A 25,206-nucleotide genomic window follows, 5' to 3' on the forward strand; every position below is an offset into this window, starting at 1 on the left:
GAGTCTAATTTTTACCATTTAAGGCAACTATTAAAACAATGGAGATTACTTTCTAGTTTCAAGAGGGAAAGTATTAACTGTAAATCGGGGGATCATCTGTCACCACCCTAATCTAGGGGTTCAATCTCAGCATCGCTAATGGTTAATCATAGGTGTCTTCTAATGGGATGCAGCATTAACCATACGACAATATGATAACTATATGACTTTATTATTCCTAGTACCTTTTATCCGAGTTCAGGCATCCCTCAGGATTTTTAGGAACCCATTCCGAAAAACATGTTGAATAGTGAATTTTTAGGTAGTGGGAGTCTGTAAGTCATTACTTTATTTTATTTTTGTATGTCATTATTTTATTTTATTTAAATTCAATTAATTAACATATAATGTGTTATTAGTTTCAGAGGTAGAGTTCAGAATTCATCGTTGTGTATAACACCCAGTGCTCATTACATCCCGTGCCCTCCTTAATGCCCATCACCCAGTTACCCAGTCCCCCAACCCCCTCCTCTCCAGCAACCTTCAGTTTGTTTCCTATGGTTAAGACTCTCCCTTTCTGATTTCGTCTTGTTTTATTTTTCCCTCCCTGTATGTCATTATTTTGAATGAAAAAAATAATAATGTATTTCCAGCATGTCTAAAAACCCCAACCAATTTCCCTCAGTGCTTAAAACACTCTAGAAAAAATATATAACAATTAAGCAGGTTTTTCTGCTTAATGTAAAGCCTTTAAAACACCAGTTACTTAATTGTTTAACACTTAATTAACTCATTAATGAGTTTATTTGTGCAGTAACATAGATACAATGTTGTCCTCTTAACTTCAACAATTGCATATTGTAATGTAAATGAACAGTGAAATGATATGTTAAAGACACATAATGGAGGCAAATAACACTCAGCAACAGTGAAATAAACAAGGCAAGTTTTTAAATGTGGTTACTGAAATTGCAGTGTCTCCTGAGTGAGGTTGGAGATGAGAAGGGAGATAGGAAGGTTGTAGTCACTGTTGGTGTTTAGCGGTGGATGAAGGTGAACCAGAATGAGCTCGAGAAGGAGTGAAACAGTAAATGTCTAGGGTTTATCCATGTCCAGGTCCAAGAAGCTGGCGGGTAATCAGCTTTCCTTGGCAATGAGTCTCACAAGGGAATGGTCATGAATTGTCTTCTGAAAGTATTGACAAAGCATGACAGGAACTAAAAATGGACAAGTATTACATTTCCTTAGATTGTGTTATGCAGCTTCTGATAACCCTAGACTGTGCTGGAAATTGCATTTTTTTTTAAAGATTTTATTTATTTATTTATTTGACAGAGAGAGACAGCCAGCGAGAGAGGGAACACAAGCAGGGGGAGTGGGAGAGGAAGAAGCAGGCTCATAGCGGAGGAGCCTGATGTGGGGCTCGATCCCATAACACCGGGATCACGCCCTGAGCCGAAGGCAGACGCTTAACCGCTGTGCCACCCAGGTGCCCCGGGAAATTGCATTTTTTAAAAAGATGTTTTTATTTATTTTAGAAGGGAGAGAAAGAGAATGGGGGGAGGGGCAGAGGGAGAGAGAGAATGCCAAGCAGACGCCCCCCATGAGAACGAGCCTGATGTGGGGCTTGATCTCACAACCCTGAGATCATTGCTCGAGCCAAAATCAAGAGTTGGTTGCTTAACTGACTGACTCACCCAGGTGCCCTGGAAATTGCATTTTTGAATGTGATTTTTCTGCTCTTGTCATGATCATGCTCTCTTATACGCAACAGTGATCATTCTGTCTCCATGATCTAAAATTTCCTTTAGTGGTGCCCGCCTGACTCGGTTGGAAGAACATATGAATCTTAACCTCGGGATTGTGAGTTCAGGTCCCACGTTGGGTGTAGGGATTACTTAAATAAATAAAAACTTTAAAAAACAAATAAAATTTCCTTTAAAGATTTGTTGTCAAGTATTAGTCTGCTACAGCTGCAATTACAAAATACCACTGGCTGTGTGGCTTAAATGACAGCTATTTCTTTTCTCACAGTTCTGGAGACTGGAAGTTCAAGATCGAGATGATGCCAGCAGTTTCGTTTTTCCTGAGGCCTTTCTCCTCTGCCACCATTCTCACTGCTTTCCTCACATGGTCTTTCTTTGTGCAAGGGCACTTCTGATATCTCTCTTCTGATCAGGACACCAATCATATTGGGTTAAGCCTTCACTCTTATGATCTCATTTAGCCTTAATTATTTCTTTAAAGACCTTATCTCCAAATACAGTTACATTGAACATCCGGGCATCAACCTAAGAAGTTGGGGGTGGGGACACAGTTCAGTCCGTAACACTGCTCTTCCTCCAGCTTAGTTCCCTCCAGCATTATTCCCTCCAGCGGAATGTGTTCCTTGAAGGAGCGTGGTAAAGCTCTCCACAATGAACAACACTTCAATCATTTGTCTTTATTTTCTCTCACATGGGAAATAAGGTATTCACAGGAAATGGAAGCACATGCATGGCCATGCATATATCTCTTTATGCTTTCACCTCTTAATACACTTTATCACTTCCAAAATACATGTTTCTCTAGTCCCTTTTTTTAAAACTTAAAATTTTTAAGACTTTATTTTTAAGTAATCTCTACATCCAGCATGGGGCTCAAACTCATGACCCTGAGATAAAGAGTCCCATGCTCTACTGACTGAGCCAGCCAGGCGCCCCTCTCTAGTCTCTTAAGTTCACCTGCTTTCTTCAGTTTCTCCACTCGAGTCAATTTCATTTTCTAATGGGGGGAGTGGATATAGAAAATGCATAACATCAGACTGTCCCTCCTTGCCCCAATGCCACACTGTCTTAAAGATTACTGTATCTTCACAGTGTCTTGATATCTATTAGTGTAGGATCTCCGACTTTGTTCTTCTACTTCAAGATTATATTTGCTATCCTTTGCAATTCCATGTACATTTTAGGGTCCATTTGACATTTTTCACAAAATACCCGCTGGGGTTTTGCCTGTGATTACATTGAATCTATTGATCAACTTAGGAAGAACTGATATCTTTATTGAAACTTCCAATCTATGAATATTATATAACCTTACATTTATTCAGTCTTTACTGATCTCCATAATAATTTTCATCGTAAAATACACACAGTAAAGATGGTGGCTTTGGCAGCGAGGGGCACTAGGGCTCTGCGACAAGGACTAGACCCCTGCGGCTTTTGTCAGAAAAAGTCCTTGGCCTTGAGTGAACTGAGAGAACACTTTGCACAGTTCGGCCATGTATAAAAGTGCACTGTACCTTTTGACAAAGAGACTGGATTTCACAGAGGTATGGACTGGACTCAGTTTTCTTCAGAACTTAAGAATGCACTACAACAAGAAAATTGTATTATTGATGGAGCAAAGCTCCACATTCAAGCTCAAAGACCGAAAGTTTTACAAGGGGATCAAATATCTGATGAAAGATTTTTGAGACTATTACTACCGATTAAATAGACAAAATTGAGAAACATACACATAATACTTAGCATTTTAACTATTGTAAAGTAACGCAGTAGTATGAAGTACGTCCAAGATGCAGGGAAACCATCACCACTATCAAGTTCCAGGATGTTTTTAAAATTGTTTTTGAAAAATTTTTATTTAAATTTAATTAGCCAACATATAGTACATCATTAGTTTCAGATGTAAAGTTCAGTAATTCATCAGTTGCGTATAACACCCAATGCTCGTCACATCACGTGCCGTGTTTAATTCCTGTCACCCAGTTACCACATCCCCCCACCCACCTCCCCTCCAGCAACCCTCAGCTTGTTTCCTGTAATTAAGAGTCTCTCATGGTTTGTCTCCCTCTCTGATTTCTTCCCCTTTAGTTCCAGAACTTTTTCATTACCCCAAGCAAAAACCCTGTACCCATTAAGCAGTTACTCTCCATTCTTCTTTCCACACAGCTGATCTGCTTTCTGTCTATGGATTTATCTAGTCTAAATATTTCATGTAAATGGAATCATGCAATATATAGCTTTTTGTGTCTGGCTTCTTTCCCTTAGGATGTTTTCAAGGGTCATCCATGTTGTAGAATGTATTGATATTTCATACATTTTTATGTCTGAATATTTCATTGTATGACTGTATTATATTTTGTATATCCATTCATCCATTGATGAACATTTGGGTGGCTTCCGCCTTTCGGCTATTGTGAATAATGATACTAGGAACACTGGTGAACAAAAATCTGTTTGAATCCTGGTTTTCAGTTCTTTTGACTGTGTACCCAGAAGTGGAATTGCTGGATCCTATGGTAATTCTATGTTTAACTTCTTGAGGAACTGCTCTTCTGTTTCCACAACAGCAGCACCATTTTACATTTCCACCAGCACTTTGCCCATTTTTAAGTTGAGTTGTTTATCTTTTGATTGTTGAGTTGTAAGAGTTCTTTACATATTCTGGATAGTAGACCCTTTATGTATATATTTGGCAAATATTTTCTCCCATTCTATGATATATATATACATATATATATATATATATATATATTTTAAGATTTTATTTATTCATGAGAGACAGAGAGAGAGGCAGAGTCAGAGGGAGAAACAGGGACCCCGATGCAGGACTTCATCCCAGGACCCTGGGATCATGACCCGAGCTGAAGGCAGACACTTAACCGACTAAGCCACCCAGGTGCCCCTGATATATATATTTTTTGCAAGTATTTTTTCCCATTCTATGGGTTGTCTTTTCACTCTCTTGATAGTGTCCTTTGATGCACAAAAGTTTTAAATTTTGATGAAGTCCAGTTTATCTATTTTTTGTCTTTTGTTGCTTGTGCCTTCAGTATCGTATTTCAGAAACCATTGCTAAATGCACAGTTATGAAGACTTCTCCCTGAGTTTTCTAAGAGTTTTATAGTTTTAGGTCTTTGATCTGTTTTGAGTTAATGTTTGTGTACTGTATAGGGTAAGGTTCCAGATTCAGTACTCTGCATGTAGGTTGTCTAATGTCCTTTCATTTCAGCCTGAAGAGGTCCCTTTAGCATTTCTAACAGAGCAGATCTACTAGCAAAGAACTCCATCAACTTTTATCTGGGAATGTCTTAATTCCTTCCATAGTCTTGAAGGATTCATTTTGCTGAATGTAAAATTCATGGGTGACAGGTTGTTTTTTTTCCCCTGCTCTTTAATTATGTCATTGCACTGCCTCTGGCCTCCATGGTTTCTGATTAAAAATCAGCTATTAATAGTTATTGATTATCCCTTGCACATTATGATTTGCTTCTCTCTTGCTGCTTTCAAGATGCTTTATCTTTGCTTTCAGCAATTTGATTGTGTCTCAATGTGGATCTCTTTGAGTTTATCCTACTTGAAGTTTGTTGAGCCTCTTGGATGTGTAGTATCATGTCTTTTTCAAATTTGAGGGGTCAGCCATTAATTCTTCGAATATTCTTTCTGCCCCTTTCTCTCCTCTACTTCTTGGGACTCCTATTATGCGTCTGTTAGTAAGCTTGATGGTGTCTCACAGGTCTCTTAGGCTCTGTTCACTTTCCTCATATTTTTTCTTCTGCCCTCAGACTGGATAATTTCATTTCACCTATTCTTGATTCTTTTCTCTGCTCAAATCAGCTGTTGAAATCTCTAGTGGATTTTTCATTTCAGTTATTGTACATTTCAGCTCTGGAATTCCTATTTGCTTCCTTTTATCATTTCTATCTCTTTATTGACGTCCACCTTTTCTACCCCTGTGAGTGAGCCATACTTTCTTGTTTCTTTGCATGCTTCATAATTTTTTGTTGAAAACTGGACATCTTGAATATTATGGAAAAAAGGAAAAGAAAAGGAAAGGAAATTACTCTCTAGGTCTCTCCAGATAGGCTCTGGGTTGCAATAACTCCTTCAGTACTTAACTAGGCCATTTACATCTCTTTCTTGGCCTTCACTTCCTACCTGCACTGAGGCTAAGGACCAGCCAGAGATGAATGCTTATGCTCTTCTCAGGTCTTTTCCGAGCATACATTCTGCCCTGGACATGTGTGTGGATTTCGAGCTTCCCCAGTACACATGAGAGCATTTCAAGACCCCTGGTCTCCCCCAAATCTCCCTGGCTTTTCCTCCCAGGTTTTTATTGTGTCTATTGTTTGCTCCAACAGCTATATTTGCCCCAGGGGGCAGCAGCTTATTCATTTGTCTTTCAATATCTTCAAAGAATGTTCTCTGCATAAGCTACTCTGCCCTCATAGAATTTTGAAATAGGGAAACAAAGGTAAGACCCTTATGTCAGTCCTTCAGGAAAACTCTAGTCAGGCCAAAACAGACTAACATAATTCCTTGGGAACAAAGTCCATTCTGTTCCCTCTGGAACCAGGTACACACACTGGGAATACAATATGCCATCTTTGAGACTGGCACCATGCCAGGGAGAGAGTGGGCAAGACTAAATGAAAACACCCCAAAATTCTCTTGCCTTGTTACAGTGGCTTTTTTCCTGGTTAAGCATTCACTTGGTTGCTGTAAGCCTTTCACTACCTTCCAGAGTTCTATAAGGTTGATTCTGACAGGGTTTTTTGGTGTTTCTGGGGGAGAGCTTGCTTTCCCCGGAGGTTCCCACTCCATTTTTACTTGTGTCACTCTCAAAGATGTTTTGAACTTTTAATTTTAGCAATCTTGTACATCTCTTGTCAGATATTTTTCTGGGTATTTTATGTAATTATAAATGTTTGTTTTTTTTTTTTTTAATCTTATTTTCGGGGCACCTGAGTGGCTCAGTTGGTTAAGTGTCTGACTCTTGGTTTGGGCTCAGGTCATGATCTCAGAGTCCTAAGATGGAGCCCCAGGTCAGACTCCGTGCACAGGGAAGAGTCTGCTGGAGATTTTCTCCTTCTCCCTCTGAACCTCCCTCTGCTCATGCTTTTTCTCTCTCTTTTTCTCTAAAATAATAAATAAATACGTCTGTAAAAAATATATCTCATTTTCTGATTGGATGTTACTAGTATATAAAAGTTCAATGTATTTTTAAATATTCAGGGATCATACTGAATTTACCTATTAATTCTAATAGTTTCTGTATGGATTCTTTTGGATTTCCTATGTCATCTGTGAATGACAGGGTTTTCTTTTTTCCAATCCTTTAATTTATTTTTTCTTGCCTTATTATGAAGGTTAGAACCTCTAATACAATGTTACATTGATGTGGTGATGGTGAGCATTCTAGTTTCAAATCTGATCCTATGGGGAAAACTTTCAGTATCTCACTATTGACTATGATGTTTGCTGAAAAAAAATTTTAGACCCTCATTTTAGGTTCTTCTAAGTGCCATTGGTATACTGAATGAAGAAAATGACAGGCTCAAGCTAACTAACCACAAACTCAGGAAGGGTGTGAGAGCCAGAATGTCACTATGACAGTATTGTAAAAGACATGCATATCCTGCAGCTAGAGGGAGGATTGAGCTGAGAACCAAGCACAGGACTTGACTGCAACAATAGCAGAATTATAGAGAAGGCTTAATTCACAACCCTATTAAGACTCCTATATCAGGGGCACCTGAGTGTCTCAGCTGGTCAAGAGTCCAACTCTTGATTTTAGCTCAGGTCATGATCTTAGGGTTGTGAGATCGAGCCCTGCATCAAACCCTCCTCTGACCTCCACACTGGGCATGGAACATGCTTGAGATTCTCTCTCTCCTTCTCCTTCTGCCTTCCCCTCTTTTTGGTATTTTTCATCTTTTTGTCTATCTGTTTCAGTCTGGATATTTTCTATTAACCCATTTTTTCTGATAACTAATCTCTCTTCAGCTGTGTCCATTTTCCTGTCAAATCTGTTGTTATTTCACTTACTGTATTTTTATAGTCTAGATTTTTACATTCTACATTTTACATTCCCACTTTATTTATTTTTATAGATTCTAATCCTCCTGAAAACTCTCCATTGTGTCATGTTTTTTCTTGAACATAGATCAGCTATTTTTTCTTTCTTTCTTTCTTTCTTTCTTTCTTTCTTTCTTTCTTTCTTTCTTTCTTCTTTCTTCTTCTTTTTTTTTAAGATTTTATTTATTTATTTGACAGAGAGAGACAGCCAGCGAGAGAGGGAACACAAGCAGGGGGAGTGGGAGAGGGAGAAGCAGGCTCCCAGCGGAGGAGTCTGATGTGGGGCTCGATCCCAGAACGCTGGGATCACGCCCTGAGCCGAAGGCAGACGCTTAACCACGAGCCACCCAGGCGCCCCATAAATCAGCTATTTTAAAATCTTCATCTGAAATCCAAATATCTGGATCACCTAAGAATCTGTTCCTATTGACTTTTTTTCTTGGCCCCATTTCTTGGTATGCCTGGTACTTTTTTTTTTTTTAAGATTTTATTTATTTAGAGACAGAGTGCGAGCAGGGGGAGGGGCTGAGGGAGAGGGAGAGAAAGAATCCCAAGCCGATTGTGAGCCCCGTACAGAGCCCATTGTGGGGCTTGAGCCCATGACCCCAAGATCATGGCCCTAGCCAAAACCGAGTAGGCCGCTCAACCAACTGAGCCATCCAAGTGCCCCACGTGTGGTATGTTTTTATTCAGTGCTGAACATTTTGTATGAAAAATCGTAGAGACGCTGGATGAGGTTATCTTTCTGCAGAGAAAACTTATTTTACTTTAAGATTTTGTTTATTTATTTGACAGAGAGAGAGCACAAGCAGGGGAAGTGGCAGGCAGAGGGAGAGGGAGAAGCAGGCTTCCCGCAGAGCAGGGAGCCCCATGCGGGCCTCAATCCCAGGACCCCAGGATCATGACCTGAGCTGAACGCAGAGGCTTGACTGACTGAACCACCCAGGTGCCCCTGGAGAAGACTTACTTTAGCTTCTCTAGGCAGGAAGTTAGGGGTATGACAGATTAATTCAATCAGGAATTGAGCTACTCTGTGGCTGGTGTGCTCTGTAGGCTTTATCTATTTCTGATCTCTGGTTTTCCATTACTTCTAGGATTTAGACCTTATTTAACTGACAACCTGGGGTTTATAAGGAACTCTCCTCCTTAATTGGCCTGAACTCCATGTTTTACGCTCCAAACACCATGAGACAACCAAGAGCTCTATTTAGATTGTCATCCTCTTGGCATATGCTTTCCTCTCAGCTCCCCAGCCTCCTACTGTGCTGCTTGCAAAGAGGCAAATGTTTCATGAGGAAAGTTCATTTTTTAGGACTCTCCTCTCCAGGATTTTGGCCCCTCAAGTCCTGGTTGTCTTGGGAGTTCCCTCATCCCCATGAGATCATTGAGGGAGCTGCTGAGCTCCTTGGCCTCTTAGTGGCCACTTTCTGACAAGCTCCTTAGCACTTCACCTTGTGCCACTTACAGACTGGCAAATACTTCTGGGTGAAGAGTTGAGTAGAATTTGGACTCACCTCAATGATTTTTCATTCTTTCTGGAAACTTGGCCCCTCAAATTCTGGCTGTCTTGGTAGCTGTCTCATGCCTTCAAATAAATTTTTTTTTTGTTTTGCTTTTATTTTTATGTAGGCTGTCTTGTTCTTGGTGACAAGCTTAGTCTGCTACTAGCCACTCCATCACAGCTGAAAGGGGTCGTCTCTTCTTCACTGGGCAGCCCTTCCTTGCTTTATTTTACGTATCACTTATGACCAATTGACATCTTTTTATGTTTGTTTGTTTATTGTCTGTCTTCCTTCATTACAATGTGAGCTTTATAAGAGCAGGGAGCTGATCCATCTTGTTCATTCCTGTGATGCTAGGACCTAAAACTGCCTAGTACATGGGAGGAGATGAATAAACAGTTTTAAATAAATAAATGTTACAGTAGCCTGACAAATGAGTTGTAAAAACATTCCTTCTCTTCTTTTTTTTCCTGAAGCTGCTTGTGTGTAAGCACAATAGCAAACTGATTGAGAGCATTCTTCCATTTATCAATTTATTAACTCTCAGCTCCAAATTCATTCTTCAGTGCTTGCTCTGCGGTAATGGACTGGACTAATTAAGCATTTCTTCCATACAGTGAGCACGATGTAGAGGGCGTAGGAGGACGGAAGGACGAAGGGAGTTTTTCTTCCTAGCTCCTATGTGCTTCATTTTGCTTTCGTTGCCCCAGCTACATGGTCTATCAACAATGGGTGTGTGTGTGTGTGTGTTGGCCAAGGCGGGGACCATCCAGGAGTGCTCCGCTCCAGCCATGTGCCCAGAGAATGCAGCTCTTCAGCTACCATGAAGTCCCAGTGGGCCCAGTGACTACTGTGTGGCTGTCCTCCCAGTGTGGATACAGTATACTCCAGGCCTCATGGCCGTGGCCGCGCCCTGACTCCCTCTGCATGCCCACCCACCAGCCTCAGCTTGCTTTAACCCAGTTATTTCCCACTTGTGGTGAACACCACATGCTCCACATGCCTCAACTGTCTCTGCGTGTCTGCCCACCAGCCTCAGCTTGCCGGCACCCCGGGGGATTGTTTCCTGCTTGGCTGGTGATTGCTGACCAGCTCTGGCCTGGGCATCCCAGAAAACTCTGCCATCCAGTGGGTTGCAACCATACCTTCTCCAGTAAGGTCTGAACCATAGGCTTGGGCACTCTCCCTCAGCTTTAGGATATTTCTTATCCTCTTTATAGTTACTAACCTACCATTGTTTCATAATTCTTTATATTAAGCTACCCTGTTTAAATTACTGTGTGGTTTCTGTCTCTTCACTGGACACAAAATAATAAAGAATTAGTACCAGGAATGGTCCCAGGAAGTAGACCCATATGGGTGGCATTTGGGCATTGGTTTGTCACCCCTGGGCTTGAGCACCGTGGTGATCTCTTTGTTGATGAGAAATGGGCTGCTAGTAACCCATAGTATGCAGTGGCGTCACAATTAATGGACTGTCATCTGCGATCGATTGTGATGAAGTGCCAACTGAGGCACATGCCTTGGGAACCCATGTGGCTGCGGCCTTTCACTGTTATGACATTAACAACAGCTATAAGGGGCGCCCAGCTGGCTCAGTCAGTGGAGTGTGCGACTCTTGATCTTGGAGTTGTGAGTTTGAGCCCCATGTTGAGTGTAGAGATTAGTTAAAAAATAAAATCTTAAAAAAGATAATGACTATAAGGACTATGGTGTGAGGGAGGCTTTTTTGAGTATACCTGAGCACTTATAAAGAGAAAATACTAGCTCAGGACTGTTAAGTCTCAGCTCAAGTCATGGAATGAGAACCAGAGAGCTTCCATGATAACCCTACAAGAGTTTTTTATTTCTCACAGTTCCAGGGCTGATATTGCTAAAAAATCAAAACCAGGATTTAATTGTGTAGGCTGCTGAATTGTAATGACTGTTGAATGAACAGTCGTGTCAAGTTTGTCATGTAAAAGTTAGGGTGTTGATCTGGAAAGAATGGGATTCTGAACCTTGAGATTGAGACATCCCAAATGAATTGAGACATCCAAATAAAACTGATCATCTCGAACTCCCAGGTCATTCTGAGCCCCCAGAGTTCGCCTTCTGGTGTCTGAAGATACTAGTTTTCCTCTACTTGAAAAACTTGTGACAGCCGACCTGAGGCAGATGCCTTGAAAGAGGATGCTCATTCCCCTCAGGACCCACCACAGCCATCCTATTTTGCCACTAGGCCCATAAATCGTGTCGGCCTTAGCATGCTCCAGGGTTACAGGAACACAACACAAGTCAGGAGAAAGTAGCCTAGGCATCAAAAGAATTGTGGGACTTTTCTAACTTATATTGGCAGTTACCTGAGAATACGTGTGGGAATGGGTTCTTAGGTTGGTAAATCAAAGCAGAAAGATCTATAACACTAGATCAGAAAAAAAAAATTTTTTTAACCACTATATCAAAAAAATTTTTTAAATTGTTTATTTACGTAAGTAATCTCTTCACCATTTTGGGGCTCGAACTCACAACCCTAAGATCAAGAGTTGCATGCTTTTCCAACTGAGCCAGCCAGACACTCCCACTATATCAAATTTTTTATATGCATATGCTTATGAATTCCAGATGTAGTATGTTAGTTTGTGTAGGTAGAAGTGCCTCTAACTTCTTATTTGGTTGGTTGACTGAAACTTGAACTCAATATTCCAGTTTAATGAGGTTTAATAAGCTCAAGATGCCAGAGCTTTTCTGGTATGATGTGAAGGAGGAAATCCAGATGTGCAGGGAGATTGCCATGTTGGATTGGATTTATCACGTGTGACCTATCCCCTAACTATATTCTATGTGAAGGGCCAAGAAGACACCCCCTTTACTAAGGCAATGTGAAATATATTAGTGAGGGGAGCACCTCTATCCTTGAAAAGTTCTGTGGTTTCTCTCCCTTTTAGGCCAGTTATGACTGTAGGGGATGCCACTCTTAATCTGCACTTCTGATTTCAGTGAGGATGGTGGTACTATTCCATTGTAGCAGATGTCAAGTGGAAGCACTTAACCATCAACCACACGGTGGGCACCTCAACCATAAAGGGCATCAGTGGTGTTTCAGTGATCAGAATGCCTTGGCCTGCAAAGATCTTTAGTGGTAACTAATTGATCATGGTGTCCTTAGGAATGAAATAAATAATCAGCCAAGTAGAATTGCTTGATCCATGTAACAGGAAAAACTCTAGGTCTGGCAGCCAAACGCCTAACTTGAATCACTAGAGTGGAGAATGACGCTCAGTTTCCAGACTTAAATCAGTGCACAGACCCAAAGCACTTTCAAAAAGCCAGGTTCCCTTGTGAAAGGACCTTGCTCCACTGCCACAAATAAACACTCAACCTTTCTGCAAGCATTCCCAAAGGAACCCACAACTCTTTACTAGAGTGACCACGCACTGGGGAAAAGGAAATACCCAGACCTTTTAGGAATTACCAGACACTGGTGGACAAGTGATAGACAGAATCTCAGCTCAAATGTGACTCACAACAGGCCCAGTTGACCCAGTTCCCTGGTCCCTGACAGTATAATTGGAATAAGTATATTTGGCAACTGGCAGAATCCCCACATTGGCTCTTACCTGTGGGATCATTACAGGGTCATTATGGTAGGCAGGGCTAAATGGAAGCCTTTGGAACCTCCGACCTCTGCCAAGATAGTAAACCAGAAGCAACACTGCATCTCTGAGGGAAATGAAGACATTAACACTCCCATCAAAGACTTGAAAGAAGCAGGGCTAGTGATTCCTAACCCTTCCCATTTAATTCACCAGTTTGGCCTGTACAAAAGTCAAATGTAATCTTAGAAAAATGACTGTGGACTACTGTCAACTTAATCTGGTGGGACTCTGACTGCAGGTGCTGTCCAGGTGTGAGATGTAGCCATATAAGGTAGTATCTTTTACTGGACCTGTGACTCATCTAGAGGGTGTGTGTGTGTGTGTGTGTGTGTGTGTGTGTGTGTTTTGGTGTTTTTTTTTTTAAATAGGCTCCACATGGGGCTCAAACTCATGACCCTGAGATCAAGAACTGAGTTGAAATCAAGAGTTACAGGCTTAACCAACTGAGCCACCCAAGCACCCCATGTGTGATTTAAATTTATAAAACTACAGATCTTTAAAAGAATCTTCTTAAAATATTGATTTTTAATGTGATTGCATTGTGGTCTAAACATATTGTCTTATACGATGATAACCTTTGCAATTTGCTAAGACTTACTTTGTACCCTAGTACACGATCAGTGTTTGCCATTTTTATAAGTGATCCGTACATATGTGACAGGAACGTGAATTCTCTAATCGTATGCAAGATTGCTCATCTATGTGTGCTGATATAGTTCTCACTTTGCCTACCTAATCTAGACACTTCTGAGATATATGTTAAAATCACCTATTGTCATTGGGAATTATATATTTCTCCTTATATTCTGGCTTTTTTCCTTCTTATATTTATAGACTATATTATTTTGTGCATACAATTAAGAATTTTAAATTCTTCCTTGTGAATTATATCATCTATGATTTTATAGAGATCTTCATTTCTTTTTCAAAAATCATCAGGCATTTTATTTAGTTTTGATTGAAGTGTAGCTGGCACACAGTGTTACATTGGTTTCAGGTGTACGGTGGTGATTTGACGAACTTAATGTCATGCTGGCTCACTACGGGTGTAGCTACAACACTATTACAATGTCGTTGACTATATTCCCTACACCGTACCTTTCCTTCCTGTGACTTATTCATTCCATACGGAAAGACTGTTTCTCCCATTCCTCTTCACCCACTTTGCCCAGAGCCCTGCCCTCCTCCCCTTTGGCACCCTTCAGTTTGTTCTCTGTAGTTATGGGTCGGTTTCAGCTTTTTGTTTGTTTGTTTGTTTTGTCTTTTAGATTCCACCTTTGAGTGAAATCATATGGTATTTGTCTTTCTCTGACTTATTTCACTTAGTATAGTACCCTCTAGGTCCAGCCATGTTGTTGCAAATGGCAAGATGTCATTCTTTTTAATGGCGGAGTAACAGTCCACTTCTTTATCCATTCATCTCTCAGTGGACACTTGGGCTAATTCCATATCTTGGCTATTGTAAATTAAGCTGCAATAAACATAGGGGTCTATATGTCTTTTCAATTTAGTGTTTTTCTTCTCTTTTTTTTAAAGATTTATTTATTTACTTCAGAGAGAGAGAGAGAGTGCACGGGGAAGGGGCAGAGGGAGAGAGAGTCTTAAGCAGACTCCATGCTGAGCGTGGAGCTGATATGGGGCTTGATCCCAAGACCCACAAGACCATGACCTGAGCCAAAATCAAGAGTCAGAGGCTTAACCGACCGAGCCAGCCAGGTGCCCCTGTGCTACATCTTAGATAATTTTGTCAGATTTATCTTCCATTGCCCAATTTTTTTTAAAGATTTTATTTATTTGACAGAGACAGACAGCCAGCGAGACAGGGAACACAAGCAGGGGGAGTGGGAGAGGAAGAAGCAGGCTCCCAGAGGAGGAGCCTGATGTGGGGCTCGATCCCAGAACGCGAGGATCATGCCCTGAGCCGAAGGCAAATGCTTAACGACTGTGCCACCCAGGCGCCCCTGCCCAGTTTTTTTTTTTAAGATTTTATCTATTTATTTGGCAGAGAGAGAGAGCACATAAGTAGGGGAGCAGTGGAGGGGGAGGGAGAAGCAGGCTCTCCGCTGAGCAGGGAGCCTGACGTGGGGCTCAATCCCGGGTCGCTGGGACCATGACCTGAGTCGAAGGCAGACGCTTAGCCGACTGAGCCACGCAGGCGCCCCTTCCAGTGCCCAATTCTAACCTCAGCTACTTCTAATCATCTGTTTAATTTATCCATTGAGTTTATAATCATCATTTATAATCATTGATACATAACATTTTTGTAGCATTCTGTTATTACTCATGCTTTTGAGTCTTTGTTTTATGACCTCAACAGTTTTTAACATACGTACAGCTTAAAGCTTATAATTCCATTGTCTGAAGTGATCGAAGGTCTAATCCTGCTCTTTGTTATGTAGGTAAACTCTCATTCATGGTGGATTATTTCCTCGCGGGTTTTCCGGTTTCAGACTGTGAGCTTGCGCTGACGGCCTGGAGGAGCAACCTCCGCAGGCTTTCCTGGTCGGATCAATGAACTCATGTGGAAATATGTCTCAAGTTCAGGTGAAAATAAAATCACACTGAAAAGAATATCTAGAAGGGCAAGCACAGCCCACCAGGTCACGCTATATGTAAAAACAACCAACACAAATGCCCACAAGACTGAAAGGCTTAAACCATGAAACCCTGGCCAGAATCACACCAGGGGATAATATTAACCACGGTCTCTCATGTGCCAGGCCCTTTACTCGTATCTTTAACCTTCATAACAACTGCAAGGGAGATGATATTCCCATTTGGCAGAACAGAAACTGCAACAGACTCATTAATTTATAGCTAATTGGGGGACCCCAGTTAAAACCCAGGTCTGAATGATTGTAAAGGTCATGCTTTTCAAATTCACCCCATTGTTCCTCAGAACTATTACTGGGAAAAAACACCATCATTTGGACTACATGCATATTTTGTCCCAGTTCCAATTTTAATTCAGCCCAATTAAGCCCATGGATCATAAAAATGTGTTGAATAATTAATGAAAAAGGAAAAAGAATGCACGAGGCTACCAAAGAATTGCATTTTAAGTAAAGAAATTTTCGTTCTTCATTTTCTTTCATTTTTCCAATTTGGGATTTTGTTTATGTACAAAAAAGGCAATTAACAAGAAGCTTACTTATGAGAAACCCTGGAGCTCCCCCAAGCTAATAAAAATGTATCCGAGCATTCTGAGTACAACAAAGCAAGCCCGTGTAAATTTAATCTCTTCATAAGGAGTTTGCGAATGTAACTTCAACACAAACCATTTTCCATCAGTAAACCAGGACGCATTAAAGCCATTTGGTGGCAATGCATTTCAGTCGTCAGTCCTTCGTTGCCCAGGTCCAGAGAGGCCACGGCCATGAGCCTGCTCAGAATGTAGGTTTGGGGTGGGCCCCCCCTTGCCTGTCCAGCTCTTCTGAGGATCATCGTCCAGGAAGCAGCTGGGGTGTTTGGGAGTTGCCAACTGTCTTAAATACTATCAGCATAATTTACACCTAGTATTTGGAGGCAGGGGGTCTGATTTTAATCAGGTTGATTCAATTCACAACTTATTTAAAATGCTGGTCTGGGTTTCTTGATTTAATCAACTTTGAACAAAAGTTAGCGCTTGTCATTTGATAGAAATTTTATACATGGGGGCGCCTGGGTGGCACAGCGGTTAAGCGTCTGCCTTCGGCTCAGGGCGTGATCCCGGCGTTATGGGATCGAGCCCCGCATCAGGCTCCTCCACTATGAGCCTGCTTCTTCCTCTCCCACTCCCCCTGCTTGTGTTCCCTCTCTCGCTGGCTGTCTCTATCTCTGTCAAATAAATAAATAAAATATTTAAATTAAAAAAAAGAAATTTTATACAGGATCTTCACCCCTCAGATTTGGCTCTAGGTTACATTTTACTATGGGGATTTCAAAAAAATGTTAACACCATTAGACAACTAATTAAAATTAATCATTAACTTTGCAAATGTACCCAGAGAAATATGGGGTCACGGGGACGTGAACTCTGTCCAGCTAATTGGTCGGTTTTGCATTCTGACCACGTGTTTATGTTTGTCAGACTCTGTGAAAAGACCACCATTACAAAAAAAATACTGACATTATAAAAGTATTTTATTTACCTAAAAGAGCCACATCATATAATCTGGATGATTTCTTGTATGTGTTTGACTTTAACAAAACTGATTAAATGATTTTAATACTATGAAGCAATACAAATAAAATATTGTTAAAGTTGAATTTTGTAATCATCTCAACATGAAGAATCACGTTGCCTCCCTATTTGGAGCCCCTTCAAGATAAGCTTTCTTCCTCTTTCAGTTTCCACAGGCTAGAGAGTGATTTATTTCCAATGAAAATGTTCTTTCCACGTCTGCTTTAAGAAAGTCACTGCCGGGGTGCCTGGGTGGCTCAGTCATTGAGCGTCTGACTCTTGGTCTCGGCTCAGGTCATGACCTTGGGGTTGTGAGATCAAGCCCCGTGTCAGGCTCCGCGCCCAGAACGGAGTCTGCTTGAGCCTCTCTCTCGCTTTCCCTCTTCCCTCCCCCACTGTGCTCTTTTTCTCTCTCTCTTCTCTCTCTCTAACTAAAATAAATAATAAATAAATTGGAAGAAGAAGAAGAAGAAGGGAAGGAGGAAGGGGGAGGAGGAGGGGGAGGAAGGAGAAGAAGAAAGCCACTGCAAACCGCATGCGGGCGTTCACCCCAGCATCTCGGGCTGAAGGCTCCCGTGCTTGTCCCTGCACAGGCCTGGGCAAGGGTTTCTCTGAGCTCTGAACTCAGGTGACAGTAGGCCAATTGCACAAAGCACCATAAGTATCCTTCCAGAAGGCATATTCTCTACGCATCCTCTAATGTTGCCCAAGGATCCCAGCTCCCCAGATCCTGGCCAGTGCTGCACATTTCCCACCTTTCTACCTTTGGTCTCTCTAACTGGGATAAAGTAGGGATCTCATTGCCATGAATTTTTCATTTCATGTTTGTTTTTTTGACAGATCCCTTCGCAAGCTTATTTGTTCAAATAGCACAGGAGGACACCAGTCCCGTGCAGAGAGAAGCCCAGGGCTCACCCCGGTCCTCCCGTCCTCACACTGGCGGACAGAGGCCTCTGCACCGGAGCCTTTGTGGGGGCCTGGGCGCCTTCTAGAGCCTGAGCCGCAGCTGCAGCCCGGGCCTTGGTTTGAGCCTTCGTCTTGGACTTCGGGCTGCAGAGCCCTGAGACCCTTGGCAATGCGGACACGAGCAGGTTTCCCAAGCTTGGCGGAGTGATACGGCTGCCACCCTTCGGGATCTTGGGCTCGATGAGGCCCTTGACAGCCTCGGCACGTGCATGCATGGCCTTGGCGTTGCTGGCCTGCTTCTTCTTCAGGCCCTTCTTGTGCTTCTTGGCGGAGTTCGTGCTCCTCAGGAACTCAGGCTCCGCCCCCTTCAGAGAGTCATATCTTTTTAAAAAAAGATTTATTTCTTTATTATTTGAGAGAGAGCGAGGGTGGGAGAAGAGGCAGGAGGAAAGAGGGAGAGAGAGAGAGAGAGAGAGAATCTCAAGCCGACTCTGCACTGAGCACAGACCCCACACGGGGCTCGATATCAGGACCCCGAGATCATGACCTGAGTGGAAACCAAGAGTTGGCTGCTTAACTGATTAAGCCCCCAGGCGCCTGAGATTCATATCTTTGTGACCGGGGTTTCTTGGTGCCCCTTCTGTGCCATTTTTGTGCCTGGCTGTCGTTGTGTGGTTCTTAGACTTGGCCATGCGTGAACCGAAGCCTGCGGCTTCCAAAGCGCCTCCCATTTCATTTACTGTATTTATTATTTCAAGAAGTCCAATTTGGTTCTTTTTAAGATGTACCATATCAGTTTTCCTACTTTCCTGTTCCCTGCAGATATATTCAACCTATTTCTTTGCGACAGTAAACTTACTTTATCATCTGTATCACACAGTTCCATTATCTAAAGTCTTTACATGGGGCGGTCCCCAGGCCACAGGGCATCTTCATACAAATTAGAATAAGTGGCCCTTCTTCAACCACGTGTTTTTGTTTTTGTTTTGTTTTAAAACTTTATCCATTTATTTGACGAGCAGGAGAGCACAAGCAGGGGGAGGGGAGGAGGGAGAGGGAGAAGCAGGCTCTCCGCTGAGCAGGGGACATGGGGCTCAATCCCAGGACCCGGAGATCATCATCTGAGCCGAAGGCAGATGCTCAACCCACTGAGCCACCCAGGGGTCCCCAACCATGTGTTTTTTGAAAAGTTAGAAGATTATCACAAAACCTGACCAGCTCGGCCAGGGAGAACATTCCAACATGCTGGTGGCACACGCGCGCGCACACACATGCTGTCACGCACTCACACGACCCCTGGCTGCTGGGGCACTCAGCTGCTGACGGCCACACACTCCTTTGGTGCCACCCCGGCCCCCAGGTGTCAGATGTGGAGTCTGACAGTCTCAGAAATTGGGCTTCTAGGGCAGCGGGCTGGAGCCTGATTTCCTTGTTTCCCGAGTTATCTTTGACGACATGCTGGTTGTTATACTTGAAAAATTATTTGTAGGAATAATTCGGGGTGAAGGTAATTTCCCCCACAGAGCATTTGTGTTTGCTGCTTCCAGGAGCCCGGGGGGCATTGCCAGCGCTGAGCTACTCAAAGTCGAGGCTTGGGGTACCCTGGGTCACCCGGGCCAACAGAACCAGGCTGTAATCCTGGCAGGCTGGTCCACTCCTGGTTTAACCCTTAACCTGGCTTATTGGGGGGACAGGGGCCTCCCGTTAGACTTCCCACTCGGGGCTGGGTGGAGACATATTGATCCCAAGAGGCCATCCGAAGGAGAGCCCCACCCTCCGCTAGTGGGCAGAGGTCCTCGGGAAGAGAGCAGCTTCTCCTGATCCCCGTGCCCTACAGAGGCATGCTGTCCCGTCTTGTCAGCTCTTTACAGAGGCTCCTTTCAACATCTTCTCCCGCTTTTTTAGTTGTTTCAGCGGGAGGGTTGCTGGAGAGAGCTCTCCTGCTATTACCAGAGAGTCCTGTTGTTTTAATTTGCATTCCTTTGATGAGTGATGGATCCCAGCCTCGCTGGCAACAGTTCCAATTTCCTCTCCGGCCAAGTGCCCGCTCCTCCCCTGTGCCCTCTTTCCTGGCGCTTTCCTGCCTTTCTCTTGTTGATGCGAAGGTGTTCCTTAAACACGCTAGATGTTAATTCTGTGTTAATTGCATATGACATCTTTTCCTGCTGTGTTATCCAGCCGGTCAGCACCTTTCTGGCAGTCTTTACTGAACAGAAATCCTTGATTTTGATTTGGGCAAATTCAACATATTCACCCCTGGAAGGTTTGCAATGTGTCACTGTGACCCGTCATCATTCAAAGCCAGGTCTCCCAGCCTCATCTGACCTGCGTGAAGTAGAGGGGCTCCGACTTCCCTCTATTGTTCACTAAGCTTGCATTTGCACAGGCTAAGTCTGCAGCGTTGGCGACCTTGCCACATCGCTGCCTCGTTTGTTAGCTTCCAATAAAAACCCCAAGTCCCTGACGCATGTTGCTGTGAAGCCCTACCCCCCTCACCCTGGGCTCGCCAAGCTAAGTCGGAGACCTACCAGCGGAATACGGATTGCTATTATTTTTCATCTTGAGTCAGCCCACCATGCCAGGCTGCAAAGTTATTTTTGGACCCCGATTCTGTCATCCAGTGCTTTGGCTGTCCCAGTTTTTTGGGGCCACCTGAAACTTTGGTAAATATGTCATCCATGCATCCACCTGCTCACTGGCGAGAAGGTGGACTGTGAGAGGACGAAGGCCTGAGCCCTGGCCCTTGTCCCTGGAGTCCTCTTTCAGGCAGATATTGATTGATTAATTAATGATAACAGGGGTGCCTGGGTGGCGCAGTCATTAAGCGTCTGCCTTTGGCTCAGGGTGTGATCCCAGCGTTCTGGGATCGAGCCCCACATCAGGCTCCTACACTAGAAGCCTGCTTCTTCCTCTCCCACTCCCCCTGCTTGTGTTCCCTCTCTCGCTGGCTGTCTCTCTCTCTGTCAAATAAATAAATAAAATCTTTAAAAAAAATAATTAATGGTAACATTCCCCTAGAGTTCTTGAGGAGCAACTAAATGCCAGAGCCTGGGTGAAGTGCTGGGGACGCAAGGTAGCCGGTCTCTGGGCTCACACTGCCTCGGAGAAGGTGGAGACAATTAAATCTATAAATGATAACTTCCACTTGTTCCCTGCTTTTGTTCTTACAAAGAACTCCCTCACGGATTGTCACTTTTGAGACCTGTTTGGAACAGGCAGTCAGCTGTGAATAAGCGTACTTAGCCACAGACCATCCTGCGGTTCCCAAGTTCTCCTGCGGGCTTTCAGGAAATCAGCCAAGCGCTTTGCTGAAATTCCCGCTCACCGTGTCTACAGTGCTGGTCAAGTTCTGCACCCAGGACAGAGATCAGGCTTGAAGGGCTCCTCACCAGGGCACGCCGTACCCCTTTATTACTGCTTCCTAATTATTTGTTCATAATTCACTGCCAGTCTCATTTGCAGCACTTCCTGAAAGGTCTGTGAGGGCTGCTGGGGTGTAATTCATCAGGACCAGAAGATTCCAGAGATTCTTACTGTCTGCTCTGTTTATCCAGGGAGGTATTTACACTCCAGCCCAGCAATTCAGGGGGCCCTAGTAAAGCCCTCTTCTGGGTCCAGCGTACCCCCTCCACTGGTGGGAGGGGGTAATGCAAGCCTTCTCCAACTGCAGAGGGGGGGCGTTAGGGGTCCTGTCCCATTAATGGATGAGGAAATGCATTTACCAGGTCGTGACTAGCATTTCCTTTTAAATAAAACAGAACGAATAGAAAATATCAGAGAGCGCTGTAGGTGGCAAGGGCACATGCTGTTTTAGGAAATTCTACTTTCAGTTATATATTAGATGTATGTGCGCTGGGTTCAGATCTGAAATCCATCTCTTACTGTGGGTCTTTGTGGAAAACGTTCCAAAACTACCCGCACAGTGATTAAATGCATCCTCTTGAGTCCGCTAGAACACGGTTCAGCTCTGTGACTTTGGAGCCAGTCATCCAGCCTAAGAGAATTTCATCAATAACACAAGATTGTAGGACCTATCTCCTCGGGCTTTTATGAGGATTAAATGAAATAATAAGTGGAAATTGCTTGGTTCAGCATCTGGAATGTAATGGACTCCGAAGATGGGGTTGTTTTCTCGCTTTGAAGATATGCACACATGGCCTGCTTTCCTTCTCATCCCCAGCGCTATTCATTTCACTTCCTACTTTCTATTTTCAGCGGTTTGGAGAAGCAAGTCTGTGGCTTTCTAGCAATCCTGGATTTTATGGATATTATCTCTCACATCTCAGAGGGTTTCAAGGCTCATAAACCCGCTTCTCCTGAGGCTCTTGATGCCTGCGCTGCCTGCGGTTTGGGGGCGGCTCTGCGCGCCCCAGCACCCCCTCCTCCGTCGGAGGCCCAGGCCCGGAGGTATTTTAAAACCAGGCTCTCTCCTTCCTTTTCCTCTGAGGAATGGAAACCTTTTCCTGCCTGTTCTCCCAGCGCCGTAAGCTCTCTCCCATTCTCTGGGCCGGGCCTCTTTTCCTGCCTCCCTGCACCCCTGCTCCACGGTCAGTCCCCCCCCATCCTGGGCGCCCTCACTGTTCCCTGACTCCCGGGGGACTGGAGCCAGCTCTCGCCGGGGGCGGGGGGGCGCCCAGCTCCCCCCAGAACCAGGCACCCGGTTGCCGGCTTTATGACCACGTGAAAGCACCGTAGGCCTCTCATCATTTCCACCCAGTGCTGGAGGAGCCCAGCAGACTAGGGAACGCTCTCTGCGCTCAAAGGCTGTCCAGGCCTAGGTCTCTAATGCCACCCCTCAAAAAGGCTTGTATCAAGCAGCGGGTGCAGGGGGTGGGGGCGCCTGTAAGACATTCCTCCAGAAGGGCACCTCTAACAGGGGAAATTGCCTTTCTTAACAATAAAATTTGAATCCAAATATGTCACAGTTTATAGCACAATGGAATCAGGATCAAAGCAATTTGAAGGATGAAGCAGAGTTTGCTTTCTAAAAAGCATTTCAGGGATTTTCCTCGATTGTCTATCCAACAGGAACCTCCTGGTTTTTCTTTACAGATTACATGTTGAGTGCCAGGTGTCAGGAGGGGACCAGGGAGCCAGAGCGTCCCTTCTGGGCCGTGCCAAACCCCAGGTCACGAAGTCCACTGCACTGCTGGAGACAGGTCCCCAGGTGACTGGGGGACACTCCCTTCTGTTCACAACTCGCAAATAAACACCACTTAGAAAACATGTTGCCATCAGTACACCAGCAGGCAACAAAATGGGTACTTCTCAAATACTCCGAGATCATACACCCTTTTCGGCAATCCCATTTGAACTAGGCTTTAATTTAAAAAAAAAAAAGCCAATTTGATTGGATAGAAACTACTTTTCTACAACTTCCCTTTAGCCAAAAATGTTATAAATTGTTTTTACTCTGAGCTTTATACACCATGTGGACCTGTGTGTCAAAATTAAATTTCAAGGGAAGTAAATGTATAGAAAGATCAGCTGAGCTGAGCCCTCATCCTGAAAACACTTAGAAAAGATACTAGTAACTAGTAGTTAGTAAACAACCGCACACGTATTTTTCCGTATTTTAATCTCTCATTTTGATGACAGAATACATTAGAGGCACACGACATGGGAAGTGAGCCTCTCTAGTAATTCCATTTCCAACGTCAAACCTTAGAGGCCGTTGTGTGTCTGGCCCCCCTTCTCGTAGAGAGACGAGCGATGCCCGTGTGTGAACACTCCCAGGAGCGTAGGTAGAAGCAGGTGTTCGGGACATCTAGGTGGCTCAGTCAGTTAAGCACACAACTCTTGATTTCGGCTCAGGTCGTAATCTCAGGGTTGTGAGATGGAGCCCCGGGTCGGGCTCCATACGCAGTGTGGTGTCTACTAAAGACTCTCTCTCCCTCTCAAATAAAATAAATAAATCTTAAAAAAAAGAAAGAAAAGAAAAGAAAGAGAAAGAGAGAAAGAAAGAAAGAAAGAAAGAAAGAAAGAAGAAAGAAAGAAAAGAAAAAGAAAGAAAGAAAGAAAGAAAGAAAGAAAGAAAAGAAAAGAAAAAGAAAGAAAGAAAAAGAAAGAAAGAAAAGAAAAAGTTTGTTTCCATCAGATGGTTTGAAGCACTTCCACCTGGGGGAGAATGCAAGGGGTGGGGGCCTTATGCTGGTGCTGGGGTAGCGCACTGCGACCTCTCTCAGCTAGGGCTGGCAGAGCGCGGGGGGGGGGGGGGGGACTTGGGGCGGGGGGGGGGGGGTGGCTCAAAGGAAACCCTTCCAGTGGCATTGAATAGACTGGGGATAAGGGCAGGGCAGGGCAAGGCTGGGAGGGAGCCAGCAATCGCTGCGGCGCCAAGAGGCCACTGGAGAGGCAGAGGTGCAGTGGGAGGGTTGCACACAGCCTGCCCTCAGTGACTTCGGGAGACTCCCCTGCACACCCTGCCCCTGGGGCTGTGCATGCGGCGGAGCTCACAGGTGGGCTCCTGCAGGAGGGAGGCAGCAGTGGTCCCCCCCAGACAGCACAAAGTGACTGCTCAGGACAAAGCCCTTTCCCCTCTCCAGTCCGCGCGGTCGTGGCAGCGGTGCTGGCCAGGCCTCGCCGTGGTGGGGCTGCGTTCCTAGGCCGGTGACACAGGACGGTGAGCTGAAACAGGGAACCCGACTTACTCAGGGGTGTCTTTCTGAAACAGTTAGGTTTCAGCTGCGGCTTGAAATACATCCTCCCCCCCAGCACACACACCATCTTCCCCCCGGTGCTACCCTCCCGGGAGTAACTTCATTCCGCCATCACCGTCTGTCTATACACCGCAACGTGGCCTACTCCGGCCAAAGCCTCCACCTAAGGCCTGTTTAGTTCTCTCTAGTTCTTTTTTGTTCAAGGCTGAGATGGTCTCAACTCAACTCCCAAAAGCGCGCCCCCGTCGGGTGTCCCCGCTGAAGATCCCGCAGGTGCAACAGCTGAGGTGAGCCATTCCCGTCGAGATCCGGGCATGGCCCGACGCCAGGCCGGACGTGGGTGCCCCGCGTTCAGGAAGACTATGTCCTCCTCCGGCAGGTCTGGGAAGTGGCTTTAGCGATGTGAGGCCAGGCTTCCCGCGGCTGAGGGGGGGACGTGCCCTTTGTTCCTTGGAGAGCTGCCTGCAGGTAACCGGCTTCTGCCAGCGCCCAGCGCCGCCTTCGGGCTTTCCAGAG

General features: G+C 44.3%; 2 pseudogenes; one reads left to right on the forward strand and one right to left on the reverse strand.

The window, feature by feature from the left end:
- Positions 1-3,120: 3,120 nt before the first annotated feature.
- On the forward strand, positions 3,121-3,696 carry LOC123791047 (SRA stem-loop-interacting RNA-binding protein, mitochondrial pseudogene; annotated as a pseudogene).
- A 14,340-nt stretch (positions 3,697-18,036) lies between these two features.
- LOC123791046 (large ribosomal subunit protein eL29-like) lies at positions 18,037-18,723 on the reverse strand (annotated as a pseudogene).
- Between the last annotated feature and the right edge of the window lie 6,483 nt (positions 18,724-25,206).

Source organism: Ursus americanus, chromosome 32 (genome assembly GCF_024610735.1).
Source record: "Ursus americanus isolate L20-20 chromosome 32, mUrsAme1.1.p, whole genome shotgun sequence".
Lineage (NCBI taxonomy): Eukaryota > Metazoa > Chordata > Mammalia > Carnivora > Ursidae > Ursus > Ursus americanus.